At 37.8% G+C, this 17,805-nt stretch overlaps 1 long non-coding RNA gene and 2 other non-coding genes across 3 annotated transcripts; 2 read left to right on the top strand and 1 right to left on the bottom strand.

The window, feature by feature from the left end:
• Nucleotides 1-1,044: 1,044 nt before the first annotated feature.
• On the bottom strand, nucleotides 1,045-17,804 carry LOC143687527 (uncharacterized). Its single transcript, XR_013177565.1, has 3 exons — nucleotides 17,322-17,804; nucleotides 9,657-9,839; nucleotides 1,045-1,334 (listed from the first exon to the last, which is right to left on the bottom strand). It is a non-coding gene; the product is annotated as an uncharacterized LOC143687527 (long non-coding RNA).
• On the top strand, nucleotides 4,744-4,822 carry LOC143653744 (small nucleolar RNA U2-19). The gene has a single exon (XR_013161509.1). It is a non-coding gene; the product is annotated as a small nucleolar RNA U2-19 (small nucleolar RNA).
• LOC143653740 (small nucleolar RNA U2-30) lies at nucleotides 5,000-5,069 on the top strand. The gene has a single exon (XR_013161506.1). It is a non-coding gene; the product is annotated as a small nucleolar RNA U2-30 (small nucleolar RNA).
• Nucleotide 17,805: the final 1 nt, after the last annotated feature.

Genomic DNA, 17,805 nt, shown 5'->3' with positions numbered 1-17,805 from the left:
AGCTCTAGGAGAACACAATATTGAGGTCACTGAGGGCAATGAGCAGTTCATTAACTGCCAAGGTCATCCGTCACCCCAAGTACAATGAAACCACACTTGGGCATCATTCTGATTAAACTGAGCACTCCCGACCTTCAGCTCTAGAGTGTCCACAATCTTTTCACCAAACCCTAGGCAATGTTGACGCCCAGGGCCTCATCTCTGGCTGGGGCAGAATTGAGAATTGTAAATGTCACCTGGAATAGAGGTACCAAGTCTGAGAATCCTCGAGGTGAAAGGCAAGTTAAGGGTCACCTGGTCTATACTGTCACTCAAGGCAAAGTTCCCAGAGGACAGTTTTGGGATATATGAAGACTATACATATATATATATTTATATACAGTATATAATCTGGGATAGCAGACATCATGAAAACTCCCCCACCCCCAGTCCTCTCCTCTTCTTGGCCATACAGGCCTACAGCTAAGGAAAGAGAAGGCGCTAGATCGAGGGAGGAAGAGGGTAAAGGATATCTTATAGAGATTGAGGGTTAGATTTGCAGGAGAAGAGAAGGTGTCACAGAAGAGATCAACAGCCAAGGAAGATGGTCCCAGGGGAACACAAGGATATTTTGAGCCATTCCCCATATGGGCATAAGTAAGAATTCCGACTTTCTCTTCCCTCTTGCTCAGGGTGACTCTGCTTTCCCTGAGTTCTGCAATGGAAAGTTCCAGGGTGTTATTTATTGGGGCTGAGGCTGTGCTCGGCAAGGCAAACCTGTTGTCTACACCAAGGTGTGCAACTCTGTGGACAGAATTCAGCAGACCATCACTTACAATTAAACAGCCTCCCCAGGTCCACCTTTATCCCAGAGTAGTTTACCTTACCTTATTCCTATGCCTGAAAACAGTATCTAAATAAAATATTTTATCATGTACTATATTTGTCCAAGAACAATCTTTGCCTGACATTTACCAACTGTCTCTTGAAAATAGCTGCTAAATAAGAAGATGGACATTGAATTAAAATATTACTGAGAGAATTTGAAAGGTTATTTGCCACTCATTCAACTAAATCAATATAAATTTATTGATCACCTTCTATAAGCTAGACTCTGTGTGGAATACTGAGGCTAAAAAGATGGGTAAGGTTTAGGGGTCACTGTTAACCACCACATTTCTTAACAGATGATGAAACTAAAATGTAGAAAATTAAAGTTAAATGTTCACGGTAAAGCAGAGATGAAGCTCAAGCTGTCCTTATTTCCAGTAAATTGTTGCTCCCGTGATACAGTATTCTCTCTTCCATTTAACTCCAATCATCAGAAACTCTGTTAGGCTAGACAGGACAGCCCCCTAGGTGAAGAAATTTAAAAATCATAGTTTTTACTGCATTTTCCAAGACTTCGCCTACCTATATGATCCAGTTCTCCAAGATCTTTCATGTTTTACAACCAGGATTTTATCATTATCATAGATATTATCATTATTTAATAATATATGAATGAGAATGTACCATTTAGGAGGCATTTGGCTACAAGGAATAGAATATCTAACTCATACAGTTTTAAAAAGTACACAGTGGAAGCTTGGAAGTAGAAAGGACTTTCAGGATAGTTTGATTTAGCAATATATATTTTTTTTATTTAGCAATATCATTTTTAAAAGACAATTTACAAATGTTTAAAAAACAATTTTAAATGACCTCTGGAGGCAATCTCTTTCCTCCTTCCCATCACATATCTCCCCTCATCCCCACCCAATATTATTATACACTAATTTAAACTACAAGCAAACAATAAAGTACAAATGCAAATATGAAGATGATCAAGTCAGTATTCCTTAGCCTTGTCTTCAAGGCCCTTATATATTTTACGACAACTGAACTTTCCTCTCTTATTTCCTTCGTTCTTATTGAATTGTTTTTATATTTGTATATGGCCTAATTTAACTTCACATTTTACTCTTGTTATTAATCTAAGTAGCTTTAGGTCTGCATGATTAAATATCTCAGGCTTCTCCCCAGAACCAAATGAGTCTAAAGGTTGTTGTTCCCTCTGAAACATTTTTTGCCTCACCCCATCACCACCACCATACAACTGATTCTTTGTACCACTTCAGGTAAAGGGAAGGTTCAGAGACATGACAAGGTAACTGGTTTATATACAAAAGATGGCCCATGCACTTCCCAAACAAACAACTAAGCAAACAAATGAAAAACCAAATAAACAAAAATTCAGCAAAAGGTGCCGCAATAAATGGATACTCACATGAAAAAAGAATGAAATGTTGAAATGTGACCCCCACCATACAACATATCAAAAAAATAAAAGATGAGAGATCAATGTAAGCTCAAAGAAAAGTAAGACTAGGGCAAACAAAACATTTGTTCTTCTAATGCCTTCCAATAGCCCCTTTTCAGCACCTCGTCTTGTCTTTTTCTAGTTCTAATTTTATTTAGAGATTAACTCTCCATAATTTGTGAATTTCTGTTAAAATGTTAATTCTGTATGCTTTTTGATCCAGCAACATAACTTTTAGAAATTTATCCCATTAAAATATGTACGCAAGTACAAAAATAATATATGAATGAGAATGCACCATTTAGGAGGCATTTGGCTACAAGGAATAGAATATTTAACTCATACAGTTTTAAAAAGTACACAGTGGAAGCTTGGAAGTAGAAAGGACTTTCAGGATAGTTTGATTTAGCAATATAATTTTTTTTTGATTTAGCAATGTAATTTTTAAAAGACAATTTACAAATGTTTAAAAAACAATTTAAAAATGGCTGAATTTGGTTGTTAAACCAAAATTTGCACATGCCTAAACCAATAATTGAACAGGAGTATGCTGGATAAACATGAGTTACATGGCATAACCATTAGAGGAGGAGGTGGAGTTTTTTTATTCTGCAATGAACATGACCTACTTGGAATATGTTTGATTAACTGAATAAAAATAATGGTAGCTATTGAGAAGGGGGAATGAACACCAAGAAGGCAACCACATTCTCCTCTAGAGAAATCAGGAGTGTTTTTTGATGTATTATCTGAATAATCTTGAAAAACCAGAAACAGCTCAAATATCTGTTTATATAGCACTGATTCGATAAATTATGGTATATCCTTCAATTGATACAATATGACTGTTCTATTCATTTATACAGTCACACACTCAACACACACTTATTGAAGGCATATTATATGCCTGCTTCTTTTATACACTGAGGATATAGCAGTGAAGAAAGCAGTACAAACAGAAACATGTAGCTTCATGGTATATACATTCTGATTGGGTAAATAGACAATGGAGAATATAGAATATAATGTCAGTGAATGGAAAGTGCCACAAAGGAAAGTAAACAGGGTAAAGGGACAGGTGACTGGAAAACAGATCTGTTTCTAAAGCAAAGTAAAAGAAAATATCACATGACCTATGAAAATATACTGAAATTTAAAATAAAAAAGCCACTTTAAAGTGTCAGAAATATATCTACTGATAATAAATACCTAGTTCATGATTCCGTAAGACTCAGGAATTTTGTCATCATAGCAAAAATAAGGAAACAAAAACAAGTAATAATTTGAGGTTGAACTTTGGGGATGATGGTGGAATAAGAGAGGCAGAGGTAACTTCACTATAGAATAACTATAGAAAAGCAGAAGACAACTGTGACAGCAGTTTCAACCAGAGAGGGACTTCTACATTATAAAGGGAGGACCTGGATCAAAAAGTGGAGAAATTATGGCTGAAAAGACAGAGTGAGTTTGTAGAACCGTGACTGCCTCTGGAGCTGGCTGCTGCATGCTGGCCCAGAGCCGGTGAGGGAGGAGCCCAGCACTCCCGCATCCCCGTCTCTTCAACCTGTTTGGGGAGTCAACTCTCAGCCCCGCTGGCTGCCTGGAACTCCCGTGTGGGAATTCAGGAGACAATAGACTCGTTTAGTCACACACAAAGGCCTGGCCTCAGTGCCCAGTGCCTACCTCTCAACCCCGAGGCAGGCCGCTGAGGGTGCCTGGTTTGGGGAAAGATGGGCACCCTCCTCCCCTCAGGAGAAGAGCGGACAAAGTAGAGCCCACCCAATCGGACAATTAGCAGGCGGCGAGAGACACTCTGTGTCCCGCTACCTGTGTTCTTTCACCGCGGAGATCCACCGCACGCGCGGGCAGAGAGGCGGGGACACGGCAGAAAGCCACGCAGAAGCACCAACAGCTACTCCCCCATCCCAAGGGCCCGCAGCTGCTCAGCGGGCTGGGATCCTGCAGACTGCCGAACAGCAAGGCACTCACGAGCTGGCTGAGGGGTGATGAAAGGGAAACAGCCCCATAGCCCACGGTTTTTCCACTCAGAAGCCTGGGAGTCACCAGACCAAACGTGTCCTCAAGCGTATTCCCCACCGATCTGCACAGTGCCCTCCACCCACCCCCAGGGCTGGGGGTCTCCAGCAAACCCAGAGACCTGCTGCATTAACTGGACTTTCACCTGGTTTGGACCCTGCCAAGTAGACTGTTGGAGTCAGGGAAAAGCAGGCTTGCGGGGAGAAGAGGACCCAAGAGCACCATCTTCTGGGAAGTCAGGGAAAGTGCACGCTGGCAAATTGCTGTTGTGCCAAATCTACAGATAGTCAAATAGAATCGCGTCTCTCATTGAGGCCTTTGCCTTGTTCTGTCGGGGTATTAGTGGTAAATCAAGAGTCAAAGGAGACCTTCAATGAAAATCCAAGTAACTATAAAATTGCTTTTTAAGATTATCAAATGCAGTGGATCAATGATGAAAATAGCCAAATCTGAGCATCAGAAGACCTTCCAGTCTACTGAAATATGATCTCTACGGCCCTGAGAAACAATAGTTTACAATACTGTAAAGGCTGATGTCTGGTGTATGTGCTTGCATGCACGTATATGTGTAGATGCTTATAAAGGTGACAGTCGATAACTGAGAGATTGCTGGTGGATGAATGAGATTGGGGTGTGTATATGTGTGTGTGTATGTGTGTGTGTGTGCGTGTGTGAAAGGCTGAACAATGATGAAAAAGTTTTACTACTGACCTTTTATAATTTTGACGGTTTCTACACTTGACCTGAGCCAATTTTTTTTTTGAATGCAAAGAAATCAGCAGAAAATAACAAAGTGCATGAAGATGCAAGAAGATATGGCCAAGCCAAATGATCAAATTAAAAAGCCAGAGGAGACATAGAATTTGGAACAACTAACCAAAGAAGTACATATAACTCTCCAAAATAACTTCAGTGGGCTGGATAAAGACATAAAGGTTATCAAGAAGATACTAGAAGACCATAAAGAAGAATTTGAAGACTAAATAGAAAAATAGCAGAACTTATGGAAATTAAAGATCATGTAGGTCAAACTAAAAATGTACTAGAGACACATAACAGCAGACTTGAAGAAGCAGGAGAAAGAATAAGTAAAGTAGGGTACAGGATAGTTGAAGGGGAATGCACAAAAGAATAAATGGTTAAAAAGATGGAAAAATTTGAATGGGATCTCAGGGAAGTGATAGACAACATGAGGCACACAAATATAAGAATCATTAGTGTCCCAGAAGGGGAAGAGAAGATTAAAGGTCTAGGAAAAGTATTTGAAGAGATCATTGAGAAAATCTTCCCAACCCTTATAAAAGACATAATATGGAAATCAAAGCCCAATGAACTCCAAATAGAATAAATCTAAATAGACCCACTCCAAGACACACACAAATCAGGTTGGTCAAAGCTGAAGAGAAGGAGAAATTCCTGAAAGCAGCAAGAGAAAAGCAATTCATCACACACAAAGTAAGCCACAGTACTAAGTACTGACTACTCAGGGGCACCAGGGAAGCACGAAGGCAGTGGTATGACATGTTTAAGATTCTGAAAAAGAAAAATTGTCATTCAAGAATTCTTTATTCAGCAAAGCTGCACTTCAAAAGTGAGAAAGGGTTTAAAATCTTCACAGACAAACAAATGCTGAGAAAGTATGTTAACAAGAGACCTGCCCTGCAAGAAATACTAAAGGGAGTTGTGTCAGCTGAAAAAAATGGAGAGAGGTTTGAAGAAGGGCACATAGAAGATTATTAGTAAGGGTAACTTAAAGGCTAAAAACAGAGAGGGGAATATAGATTTGACAAATAGAAACTAAAAGATAAGATGGCTGGTTTAAGTACTGCCTTTACAGTAATAACTTTTAATGTGAATGGATTATACTCCCCAATTAAAAGATACAGATTGGCAGACTAGATTATAAAGCATGATCCATCTATATGCTATTGAAAAGAGCCTTATCTTAGTCCCAAAGATACAAATAGATAGAAAGTGAAAGGATGGGAAAAAATATTTCATACAAGCTATAACCAAAAGAAAGCAGGGGTAGTTAATACTAATAGCAGACAAAACAGACTTTAAATGCAAAAATGCCATAAGAAAAATGAAGGGACCACTATATGTTAATAGAAGGGACAACTCACAAAGAAGAAATAACAATCATGCATGTTTATGCACCCAACCAAGGAGTTTCAAAGTACATGAGGCAAAAATTGGCAAAACTGAAAGGAATAATAGATTTTCTACAGTAATAGTTGGATACTTAAATACACCATTCTCTTCTATAGATAGAACAGCCAGAGCATCAATAAGGAAATAGCAAACCTAAAGAATGTGATAAATGAATTACATCTAACAGACATCTATAGATCATTATACCCCCCAAACACCACAATGTATATTCTTCTTTAGTGCTCATGGAATGTTCTTCAGGATAGATAATATGCTGGGGCACAAAATAGGTCTGAATAAATTTAAAAAGATTGAAATTATTCGAAGCACTTTCTCTGATCACAATGGAATGAAGCTGGAAATCAATAACCACCAAAGAATCAGAACTTTCACAAATAAATGGAGGTTAAACAACACACTCTTAAACAACCAGTGAGTCAAACAGGAAATTGCAAAAGAAATCAGTAAATATCTGGAGAGGAATGAAAATGAGAATACAACATATCAAAACCTAGGGGATGCAGTGAAGGTGGTGCTGAGAGGGAAATTTATAGTTCTAAATGCATGTATTAAAAGAGTTAAAACTAAAGACCTAATTGAACAACTGAAGAAGTTAGAGAAAGAATGGCAAACTAACCCTAAAGCAAGTTGATTATTACTTTAATCTCTATTATTTCTTTTCTTCTACTTGCTTTAGGAAATTTTTTAAGAAAAGAAATAATAGAGATTAAAGCAGTAATCAATGCACTGGAGAAAAAACAATAGAAAGAATCCATTTTAAAAATTGGTTCTTTGAAAAGATTAACAAAATTGACAAACCCTTAGTTAGACTGATAAAGTTAAAAAAGAGTGAAGATACAAATAAATCGGAAATGAGAGGGGAATCACTACTATGATTCCAAAGAAATAAAAAATCTTAATAGGATATTATGAATAACTGTACACCAACAAACTAGACAATGTAGAGAAAATGGAAAATTTCCTAGAAACACATGAACACTGTACATTGACTTGAGAATAGAAGACTTGAGAAAACCAATCACAAGTAAAGAGATTCAATCAGTCATCAAAAACCTTCCTACAAAGAAAAGCCCAGGGTCAGATGGTTTCACAGGGGAATGTTACCAAACATTTCAAAAACAACTAACACCATTCCTGTTCAAACTTTTCCAAAAACTGGAAGAAAAAGGAATACTACCTAACTCATTTTATGAAGCTAATATCACTTTAAAACCAAAACTAGATAAAGAGACTGAAAAAGAGGAAAACTACAGGCCAATCTCCCTAATGAATATAGATGTAAAAATTCTCAACAAAATACTTGCAAATCAAATCCAAAGGCACATTAAAAGAATTAACCACCACAACCAAGTAGGGTTCATTCCAAGCATGCAAGGGTGAGTCGACATAAGAAAATCAATCAGTGTAATACAACACATTAACAACTGAAATAGCATTTGACAAAATTCAGCATCCTTTTCTGATAAAAACACTTCAAAAGGTAAGAAACAAAGGAAACTTCCTCATTCTTACAAAGAACCGACATGAAAAACCCACAGCCAGCACCATGAGCTATGGTGAGAGACTGAAAGCCTTTGCACTAATTCCGGAGCATGGCAAGATTGCCCACTGTCATCACTAGTATTCAAAATTGTGATAGAAGTTCTAGCTAGAGCAATTAGGCAAGACAAAGAGATAAAAGGCATCCAAATCAGAAAGGAAGTAATAAAACTTTCATTATTTGCAGATAACATGATCTTGTATTTGGAAAATCCTGAGAAATCTAAGAAAAACCTACTTGAGCTAATAAATTCAGCAAAGTGGCAGGACATAAATTAAGGGGATAAAGAGGTGATGGAGGAGGGCAGGAAGGAAGTAAGGTAGACAAAGTTAAGGAAGAAACTTTGTAAAAATAAAGATGGCTAGCATAGATCTTTATGAAGTTCTACTTTATGGTGTGCAATGCAAAGTCACTTCTTAAATTTTCTATGGAATACTCAGAATAATATTGAATTATAGCCAATGGGGTGAAGCAAAAGGATTTTCTTTCAATGCCTCCCATGTTCATAGTGGACAACTTTAAATGGAGTTATAATTGTTGGACTTTTATCATTGTTGTTTCATATTTCTTTTCTTTTCCTCTATTTTTTTCAATAAACAAGTAGATTCTGCAAAACACATACCTTTGTTTTTAATACAATTTCCAGGATGTTTATTCAAAAGTTAGTATTAGCCCTTACTTTTTTAATCAAAAACCCTTTGTCTATAATAATCTCCAAGGAGAAAGCCAACTGACAACAAATGCAGCATGTTACCAGGACTGACCTACTTCATTCTCATTCTCCCACACCTTTTCAGACTCACATTTTGTCACTAGATGGACCAAGTGTAAAATAGTAAAAATGGAAGGTGGTAGTTTTTGTTTTGCTTTGCTTCGTTTCTCAGTAGAGAGATATATCAGACTGGAGAAACCTTAAATACAAAGATGCTCAGTGATTCTAAATCTTTGATTTCAGGAGGAAGTAAGTTCCTGGCAGTGCCAGAGCTGAAGTGTACCACTCTGTGAACCAAAGTACATACTGAAGGTTTGTTCCATATTAGCACTAAGGATTCATTTTCCATCTTGTAGAGGGAAAAAATCTATTAGTAATAATAACTAGGATTTTATCAAATATTTTCTATGTGCTACAGACCAGGCTTAAGCGCTTTTAAATAATGTTAAGCTCACAAATATTCTACGAGGTAGATATGAATATTTCTCTCATTTCTTAGTTAAAGATACTGAGGCTTACAGAAATGAATGTCTTTCTCAGGATGAGGCAGGGAGTAATTGGAGCCAAGAATTGAACACTAGCAGCTTGACTCCAGAGTCTACACTCTTAACCACTATGTTAATAACATGAAAATGTTACAAACATTTAAGGAATTCAACAACAATATTTGGGCATTAAGGTGACCTCAGAAACCCATGGGATCCCCAAGCCACAGTCATATTATTTAACAAACATTATATAACATTTACTCTTTGCCAGGCACTGTTCTTTATATTAACTATTTTAATTCTCCTAAGAAACACTTTATATTAACTATTTTATATTAAAGCACTTTATATTAACGATTCCAATTCTCCTAAGAAACGTATGTGCTGGTGGTGTCTTAGTTTCCAGGTTGCTAATTAAAGTACCATAAAATATGTTGGCTTAACAATAGGAATTTCTTGGAAGGCTTGCTTCCTCCTCTGGTTCATAGGATTCTTCCTGGCCACCAATCCTTGGGTCTCTTGACTTGTCATCTAGCAATGTTCCCTCCTTTCTCTTCCAATTCCATTGACTTCTGTCTTCTGGCTTGTTTTCGTTTGCTAAAGCTGCTGAAATGCAATATACCAGAAAAGAATTGGCTTTTAAAAAGAGAATTTATTAAGTTGCAAGTTTATAGTTCTAAAGCCATGAAAATATCCAAATTAAGGCATCAAGGGAAAGATACCTTAACTCCAAAGAAAGGGTCGATGAACTTCGGGGTTTCTACCTCAACTGGGAAGATGCATGATCATGATATCTGCTAGTGTTTTCTCCTCAATTCATTAGGCTTTCCTGGAATATTTTCCTTCTGCTCCAAAGGTCTGGCTGTGTGAGCTGCTGTTGGTTCTGAATCTTTTTCTAAAATGGTTCCCTCTTAATGGACTCCTGTAAACAACTCCACTTTGAATGGGTAGAGGAAATAATCAAAAAAGCTCCCATGCAGCAGTGTTGAATGAGGATTAAAGGAGATGGCTTTTCTGGGATACATAATAACTTCAAATCAGCACATTCTACCTTTGGACCCCCAAAAGTCATGTTCTTTCCAAATGAAAAATATATCAATTCCATCACAATATCACAAAGCCTTAAACTATTTCAGAAACAATACAAAATCTCATTGAAGTCAGCTACATGCATGATCTGTCCTAGGCCAAAATTCTCCTCTGACTCTGAACCTGTAAAACTCAGAACAAGTTATCTGCAGCCAACATTCAAAAGGGGGACAGTCATTGGGTAGATGTTCCTATTTTCATAGGGAGAAATTGGAAGGAACACAGGAGTCACTGGACTCAAACAGTTTTGGAAACCTGCAGAGCAAATTCCATTAAATTTCAAAGTCTGAGAGTCATTTATCCTCAGGGCTTTAAAAGTGGTATTCCCTCCCTTTCCAAGGTTATGTAGTAGACTGACTCTTTCCAAATGCATTCTTGGGGGACATTGAGGAGACCACCTTTTTCTTGGCTTCACCCTCTCTAAGCATCAGGCCACACCTGGGCTCTCTGTCATCTCCAGGGCACATGCTCAACCCCTCCAAGACAATGGGGTGGCAGTCAGGCTCTTCTCAATCCCCAAGGAATGTGCTCCAGTCTCTCTAAGGCCTGAGGCAGCACAACTCTTCCTGATCAAGGAGGTGGAAGGCCCACCCTCTGCCTCTGGGGCAAACTCACTCACTCCAAGTGTTTGGGTGGGTCCATCCTCCTGGCCTGAGGTTTTTTTACTTCAGACCTTAACTTCCATGGTTCTATCTCTGAATTATTTTTCCTCCAGTTTTTCCTTTTCTGTCCCTTTTAGTTCAAACTGGTAGCTTTTCATTTATACAGATCTTACAACTCTCTTGTTGGCTTTCTATGCAGTATGCTAGGATAATGCCCATCAGACTAAAGGAGTTTCCACAAATCCTTCTTGGATAACTCCATCTCCAACCCTGGCTTTTTCTGAAATAGCTGACTTGTTCTGTTACTGGGCAAAGACTGTGGGTTCTTCTGTCCAACACACTCAATAACCAATTCCTGAGACATTGGGGTTTCAAAGAGAGAAAGAGTTTATTACTACATGTGTAGCAGGACAGCAGATAGCCTAACAGCCCAAAAATCCGTCTCCTCAAACCAAAGGGATTTGAGGTTTCTAAGGATTATAGCAAGGGAGATGGAGTCATTTCAGATAATAAATTCAAGGTGGAAGTTCAAAACAGAAAATAAAACATTGTTAACATAAGTTAACATAAAGTGAAAGGAAAGGAGGCAGAGTTATCTATCTTTCAATGGCATAGTTTAGCTGATGATTTACAAATGTCAGGGACTGAGGCTAGTTAATGACTGTTTTCCTTAGTGTTGCGGCCAATAAGAGAATAACCAGATTAAGGGTGTTGCAGTTCTCAGAGCCACTCAGGCACCAGGTAAAAGATAAGGGCTTTTACAAATGCTCCAGTTGTCCAAAACAGCTTAATTATAGTTCAGGGATTCCAAGTGCTTTTCTTTGTCTACTCCAAAATCCCAAAAACAAAAGAAACATTTATATAATGATTCAGAAATCAAAATTATCCCCTAAATCCTGATTTCTCAGTTACAGATCCATGTTTGGTTAAATCTTCACATGGGGCACTATTCTCTGGGGCCTTCCCTTTCTGAAAGCCCAGAATTTTCCAGACCATAGATTTCTGGTTTCTTTGTACCCAAGAGTTCAGCTCTCAACTTATCTCTTTCCTATTGCATTTTGCCATAAGCTATAAGGAGAAACCAGGCCACACTTTCCACATTTAATTTGGAAATCTCTTCTGCCAAATATCCAAGTTCATGGCTTTTAAAATCTGCCTTCCATCTAAAACCAGCAGTCAGTTTTGCCAGATTCTTTGCCACTTTAAAACAAGGATCAATCACCTTCCTTCCTATGTGTCATTCTGTCTCAGTCCTTATCAGAAGTGTCTTTAGAGTCCACATATTTACCAACAGTCTTTTCAAAGCATTCTAGGCCTTCTCTATCAAGTACCTTGCATTCTTCCAGAATCTTCCCCTTATCCATTTAAAAAACCGTTCCAACATGAATGGTGTTTGCAAACTGCGGTAGCACCCTGCCTCTCCAGTACCAAGATCTGTTTTAGTTTGTTGAAGCTGCCAGAATACAATATACTAGAAACAGAACTGCTTTTAAAAAGGGAATTTAATAAGTTGCAAATTTATTGTTCTAAGGCCATGAACATGTCCAAATCAATGCATTGAAGGAAAGATAGCTTAACTCCAAAGAAAGGGCCAATGAACTTCAGGTTTCTCTCTCAGCTGGGAGGGCACATGGCAACATCAGCTAGCTTTCTTTCCTCATTTCATAAGGCTTCCCCAGTGGTGTCTCCTGCTTCAAAGGTCTCTAGTTGTGCAGGCTCAGTTGGTTCTGGGGGCTCTATTGGTTCTAGTGGCTCTGTTGATTCTGAAGCTTTTTCCAAAATGGTTCCCTCTTAAAATTTCCACCTCGAATGAGTGGAGATACACTTCCATGGAAACCATCTAATCAAGAGTTACCATCCATGATTGGGAGGGTCACATCTCCATGGAAACAATAAAAAAGCTCTCACCCAGGAATATTGAATGAAGATTAAAAGACATGGCTTTTCTGGGGTGTATAATAGCTTCAAACTGGCACACAACTCCTTCCATGTTTTTATCTTGGGCCAGCTTCTGGGTTCTTCTTTTTATGAGGCCCCCAGTAATAGAATTAAGATTCATTCTGATATTAGTTGACTATAACTTAACCAAAAGTAATATCTTAAAGTGATCCTATATACAATGGGTTCACTGCCATGGGAATTGGACTAAAAACATGTCTTTCTGAGGCACATAGTTCAACCTGCCAAAGATGGATTCTATTAATTTCCTCTTTTTATAAATGAGGAAACCGAGAAAGAGAGAGGGATTAGGAAACTTGCCCAAAGTCATAAAGATGCAAAATGCAAGAACCTCAATAAGATCCCATATGATAAAGGTTCAGAGTCTCTTATGAGAATTCAAGACACTAATTTTATGAAAATTACAATGTCTTAAACTCTTCTTTTTCTTGCCATATAGTCTGACCTCTTCTCTCCGATAATACTCAGAAGCATTGTTGAATTCCTGTTCAAGCTCATTCCTGAACTGCCTTACCAAGAGCTTTCTCTTAATGACCTTGTTTCCTTCCTCCATGAAGTCACCACTTCCCAGAATTTAGGTTTACAAGTGAAATTAAAACAAAGCAATGGTCTGTGGATGGTGGATATTATGGTTTGATACCATGATCTCCTAAGCATCTAAATTCTTTTTCTGGATCCCTCTAGTGTGATAGAACACTTGCTATCAGATGCCCTGAAACACTTAGGCAGAAGTACGTTTTATTCACTGATTTTATTTTTTAAGTTTTTAAACTATTTTTATGGAGAAATCTTCACACACATATAGTCTATCCAAAATATGCAATCAATGGCTCACAATTTCAAAACAAATTGTGTAATCAAACCATGATCAGTTTTAGAACATTTGCATCACTCCAGAAAAATAAATAAGGAAAAAGAAAAAACTCATGTATCTTCATGCATCCTATACCTCTTACCCCTCGCTCTCATTGACCACTAATATTTCAATCTACCAAATGTTCTTTATCCCTTACCTTCCTATTATTTATTTTTTGTCATTATTTTTTTACTCACCTCTCCATACCCTGAATAAACGGAGCATCAGATACAAGGTTTTCACTATCACACAGTCACACTGTAAAAGCTATATAGTTATACAATTGTCTTCAAGAATCAAGGCTACTGGAACACAGTTCACTTCAAGTACCTCCATCTAGCCCCTCCAATACACCATAAACTAAAAAGGGATATCTATATTATGCATAAGAATAATCTCTGGGATAACCTCTCAACTCTGTTTGGAATTTCTCAGCCACTGAAACTTTATTTTGTCTCAGTTCTCTCTTTTCCCTTTTGCTCAATAAGGCCTTCTCAATCCCATGATGACAGGTTCCAGTTCATCCCTGGAAGTCAGGTCCTATGTTGCCAGTAAATTTGCACCCCTGGGAGTCATGTCCCACATATGGGGAAGAACAGTGAGTTCACCTGCCAAGTTGGCTTAGAGAATGAGGCCACATGTGAACAACAAAAGTGGTTCTCTAGGGATGACTCTTAGGCATAATAATAAGTGGGTTTATCTTCTCCTTTGCAGGAGTAAGTTTCATAAGGGCAAGCCCCAAGATCGAGGATGCAGCCTATTGAATTGGTTGTCCCCAGTGGGAAGCACCCTCTTGAGAACATTCATTTCACTCGCCACCATTAGAAAATGGAGTAGAGCTGAAAATAGGTCTACTTTCTATTGCTTCAAACTAAGCCACCTTAAACATAGCAGAGTAAAACATCCACCATTTCTTTTTATTGTTTCCTCTCATAATTCTAGGTTTTAACTGGGCACAACTAGGCAGTTATAACTTGGGGTCTCTCTTGCACTGGCAGTCAGTTGGTGACTGGGCTTGGAGTCATCTTAAAGGCCTCCTCTCACACGCTTGGCATTGGATGATCACTGTCAGCTGGGATATTTCCTTCACTGTTGGGCAGAGCACCCAGGTGTGGGCTCTCTGTGTGGCCTCTACCGGGGATAGTTTGGGCTTCCTCATAACATGGCAGCTGGATTCCAAGAATGCATGCCCCCAAAGAAGAGAACTAGATGGAAATTTTATCAAGTTTTATGACTGAGACTCAAAAATCATACCAGTCTACATTCGAGGGAAGCAAAATTAGACTCTATGTCCCATGAGGAGGAGTGTAAAGGAATATGGGAATATATTTTTTTAAAATACAACATCATCAGTCACTCAGGAAAAAAATCTTTTAGAAATTTAATTGTGCTAGCTGAAGTCACAACTGAGGGATTTTTAATAGAACATTAGATGAGGAATTATAAAGAAGATGGTGGTTATAGTCTCCTAAATCCCTTTAAGAAATTGTGCCTCTCACTTCTCTACAAAGTAAATATATTTTTGCTAGCCAGTTTTTCCATGTTAGACAAGAGATAAAGATATATAAAAAGAGAGGATACAGACAATAATCTACTTCATATTCTCATGGATGAAATGTGGGGGAAAAATTGAGACCAGATAAAGGTACTATAAAATATTCAATGTAAGATAGTTTTCCTCTGATGACTTAAAATGGGAGAGGTTTTTCTTTTCTTTTTTTTTCTACTTGGGGCTTCTGAGAAGTAGGGGTAAGAGCTAGGGGTAGACTTAGGAGAAAAAAGAAAAAAGAGAGAATAAGAGTTTGAGTTAGGCTTTATCAATTTGACAGGAGCCAGGCTACCAATATGAGACTCCCTATACTCAACATGATTAAAGAACTTTCACAAAGTGATATTTGATATTCTATTTAAAGATGTTCCCAGTTCCCTTCAATATTTCCAAATACTCAGTCCCCTTCCATATAATTCCTTCAAAATCTTCAAATAGTCCATTAAAGCCTGAAATCCACTATAGCATTGGGTTATTAGTATATTGGGAAATAGAGACAGTTGTTTTCATGTGTTGGGACAAAGCAGATGGGAGATAACTAGAGAAATGAACAGGAATACCTACCAGTCCCATCAATAATAAGAGGTAGCGAATTTCCTACAATACTGTGGGTCAAGGGCTTAAGCTGTTTGAGTATAAGCAAGATATTTAACCTTACAGCACTTCAGTTTCCTCATTTGAAGAAAGTAAATAATAATATTTAACTCCTAAGCCTGCTATAAAGGATAAATTAGGTCACACATAAAGGCATATAACACAGTTTTAACACAAGGTGAAAATTCAACAAATGTTGATTTTTAAAATTATAGTTTTTAAAATATGGATATTAAAGAAATGTTATCCCCCAAATAATTGAGGACTTGGGAACATTCAGATTACATGTTTTAAGTTACTAAATAAATTTTAGGAGTTCTAAGTGTATATATCTTTTTGTAGATATAGTAAATTTATTTTTATGTTTTTAATAACTGCTTAGCTCTTTAATTACTCTGAGACAGGCCAATTCAGGCCTGTATGCTTTACATTTTTTTAATCTATTCTCTGTAAAATTTAGGACTAACCCAGCTATATATTTATATCTAGCAGGCAGTCAGAAATTTATTATATAAGACTTATAGAAAAAAAGGAGTGTGGTGCACTGGAAAAACTAACAGGTGTCAAAGACAAAAACTGAATAGGTGAGGAGATTGATTTTATTTGTGCTGTTGCATTAGGGAGAAGATCAGAATATCTCAGCAGTGCTACTTTGCCTTAGTCTTTTATTTAGTATGAGTAGACAAGTTGCAAATGGATGATTTGCAGAAGTCAGGGTGGGCTTCTACCTGTTACCTGAACAAGAAACATTTATCTCTGGGTATAACTAATTCAGGGGGACAAACAGTTAAAATCTCAGTTAAGCACTCATGAGAAAAGAATAGTAAATTGGGGGCTGGTCTATGTCTGTCTTTGTGAGCATTTTTAGACAAAAGGAGAAAGGTTCCTGTGTTAGTTTAAAGCTATTATGTACTCCAGAAAAGGCCATGTTGTTTTATTCCATTCCTGTATGTATCAGACCTATGTGTGATAACATTTCTTTAATATCCATATTTTAAAAACTATAATTTTACAAATCAACATTTGTTGAATTTTCGCCTTGTGTTAAAACTGTGTTATATGCCTTTATGTGTGACCTAATTTATCCTTTATAGCAGGCTTAGGAGTTAAATATTATTATTTACTTTCTTGAAATGAGGAAACTGAAATGCTGTAAGGTTAAATATCTTGGACACTTTGATTAGGTCATTTCAATTGACCCCATTGTCAAGGCTGGTCTTAATCCCTGTATTGGAGTCCTCTAAAGAGGATAAAGGAAACACAGAAAAAGCCCAGAGAGCTTGGAAAAGCCCTAGAGAAGGTGAGAAACAAAATTAGGAGACGCTCATAGAGAAAAGCCCCAGAGAAGCTTAGAGATAACCCACAGAAACTAAGAGAGGAAGCCACTGGAACCAGACAATGAAAGCAATAAAACCTGCAAGCAAAAGACCAGCAGATACCATCTACGTGCTTTCCCATGCAATAGAGGTGTCCTGGATGCCAGCAACCTGTCTTCAGAGTCCAGGTATCATCTTGTTGATGCCTTGAGTTGGACATTTTCACTACCTAAGAACAGTAAATTGTTAGTTAATAAATACTTATTGTAAAAGCCCACCCATTTCTAGTATACTGCATTCCAGCACTTCAGCAAATCAAAACAGATCCCTGTTTGGCCATGACAATGGTAAATAAGAGAATTATCTGTGAGTCTTATGGGAGTTATGAGAAAGAGGAGACAATCTTGTCTAAGTCAGCATGGGGAAGAGTGGTTCTTTGCAGTAAGCTGTTTCCTTAGAACACAAAAAGGGAGGAGCGTTTCCTAACTATGGCTGTTTTCTAGAGGCCCAGGGCCCACTTAAAGTTCAACATCATCAAAGGGAAGACAGAGGCTTAGTTCCTAGTCCTGACTCTGCTACTACTGGGGACAGGGAGAGAGGTTTACAG

This window comes from Tamandua tetradactyla, chromosome 1, assembly GCF_023851605.1.
Source record: "Tamandua tetradactyla isolate mTamTet1 chromosome 1, mTamTet1.pri, whole genome shotgun sequence".
Classification (NCBI taxonomy): Eukaryota; Metazoa; Chordata; class Mammalia; order Pilosa; family Myrmecophagidae; genus Tamandua; species Tamandua tetradactyla.
This window is presented reverse-complemented; position numbering and strand designations above follow the sequence as displayed.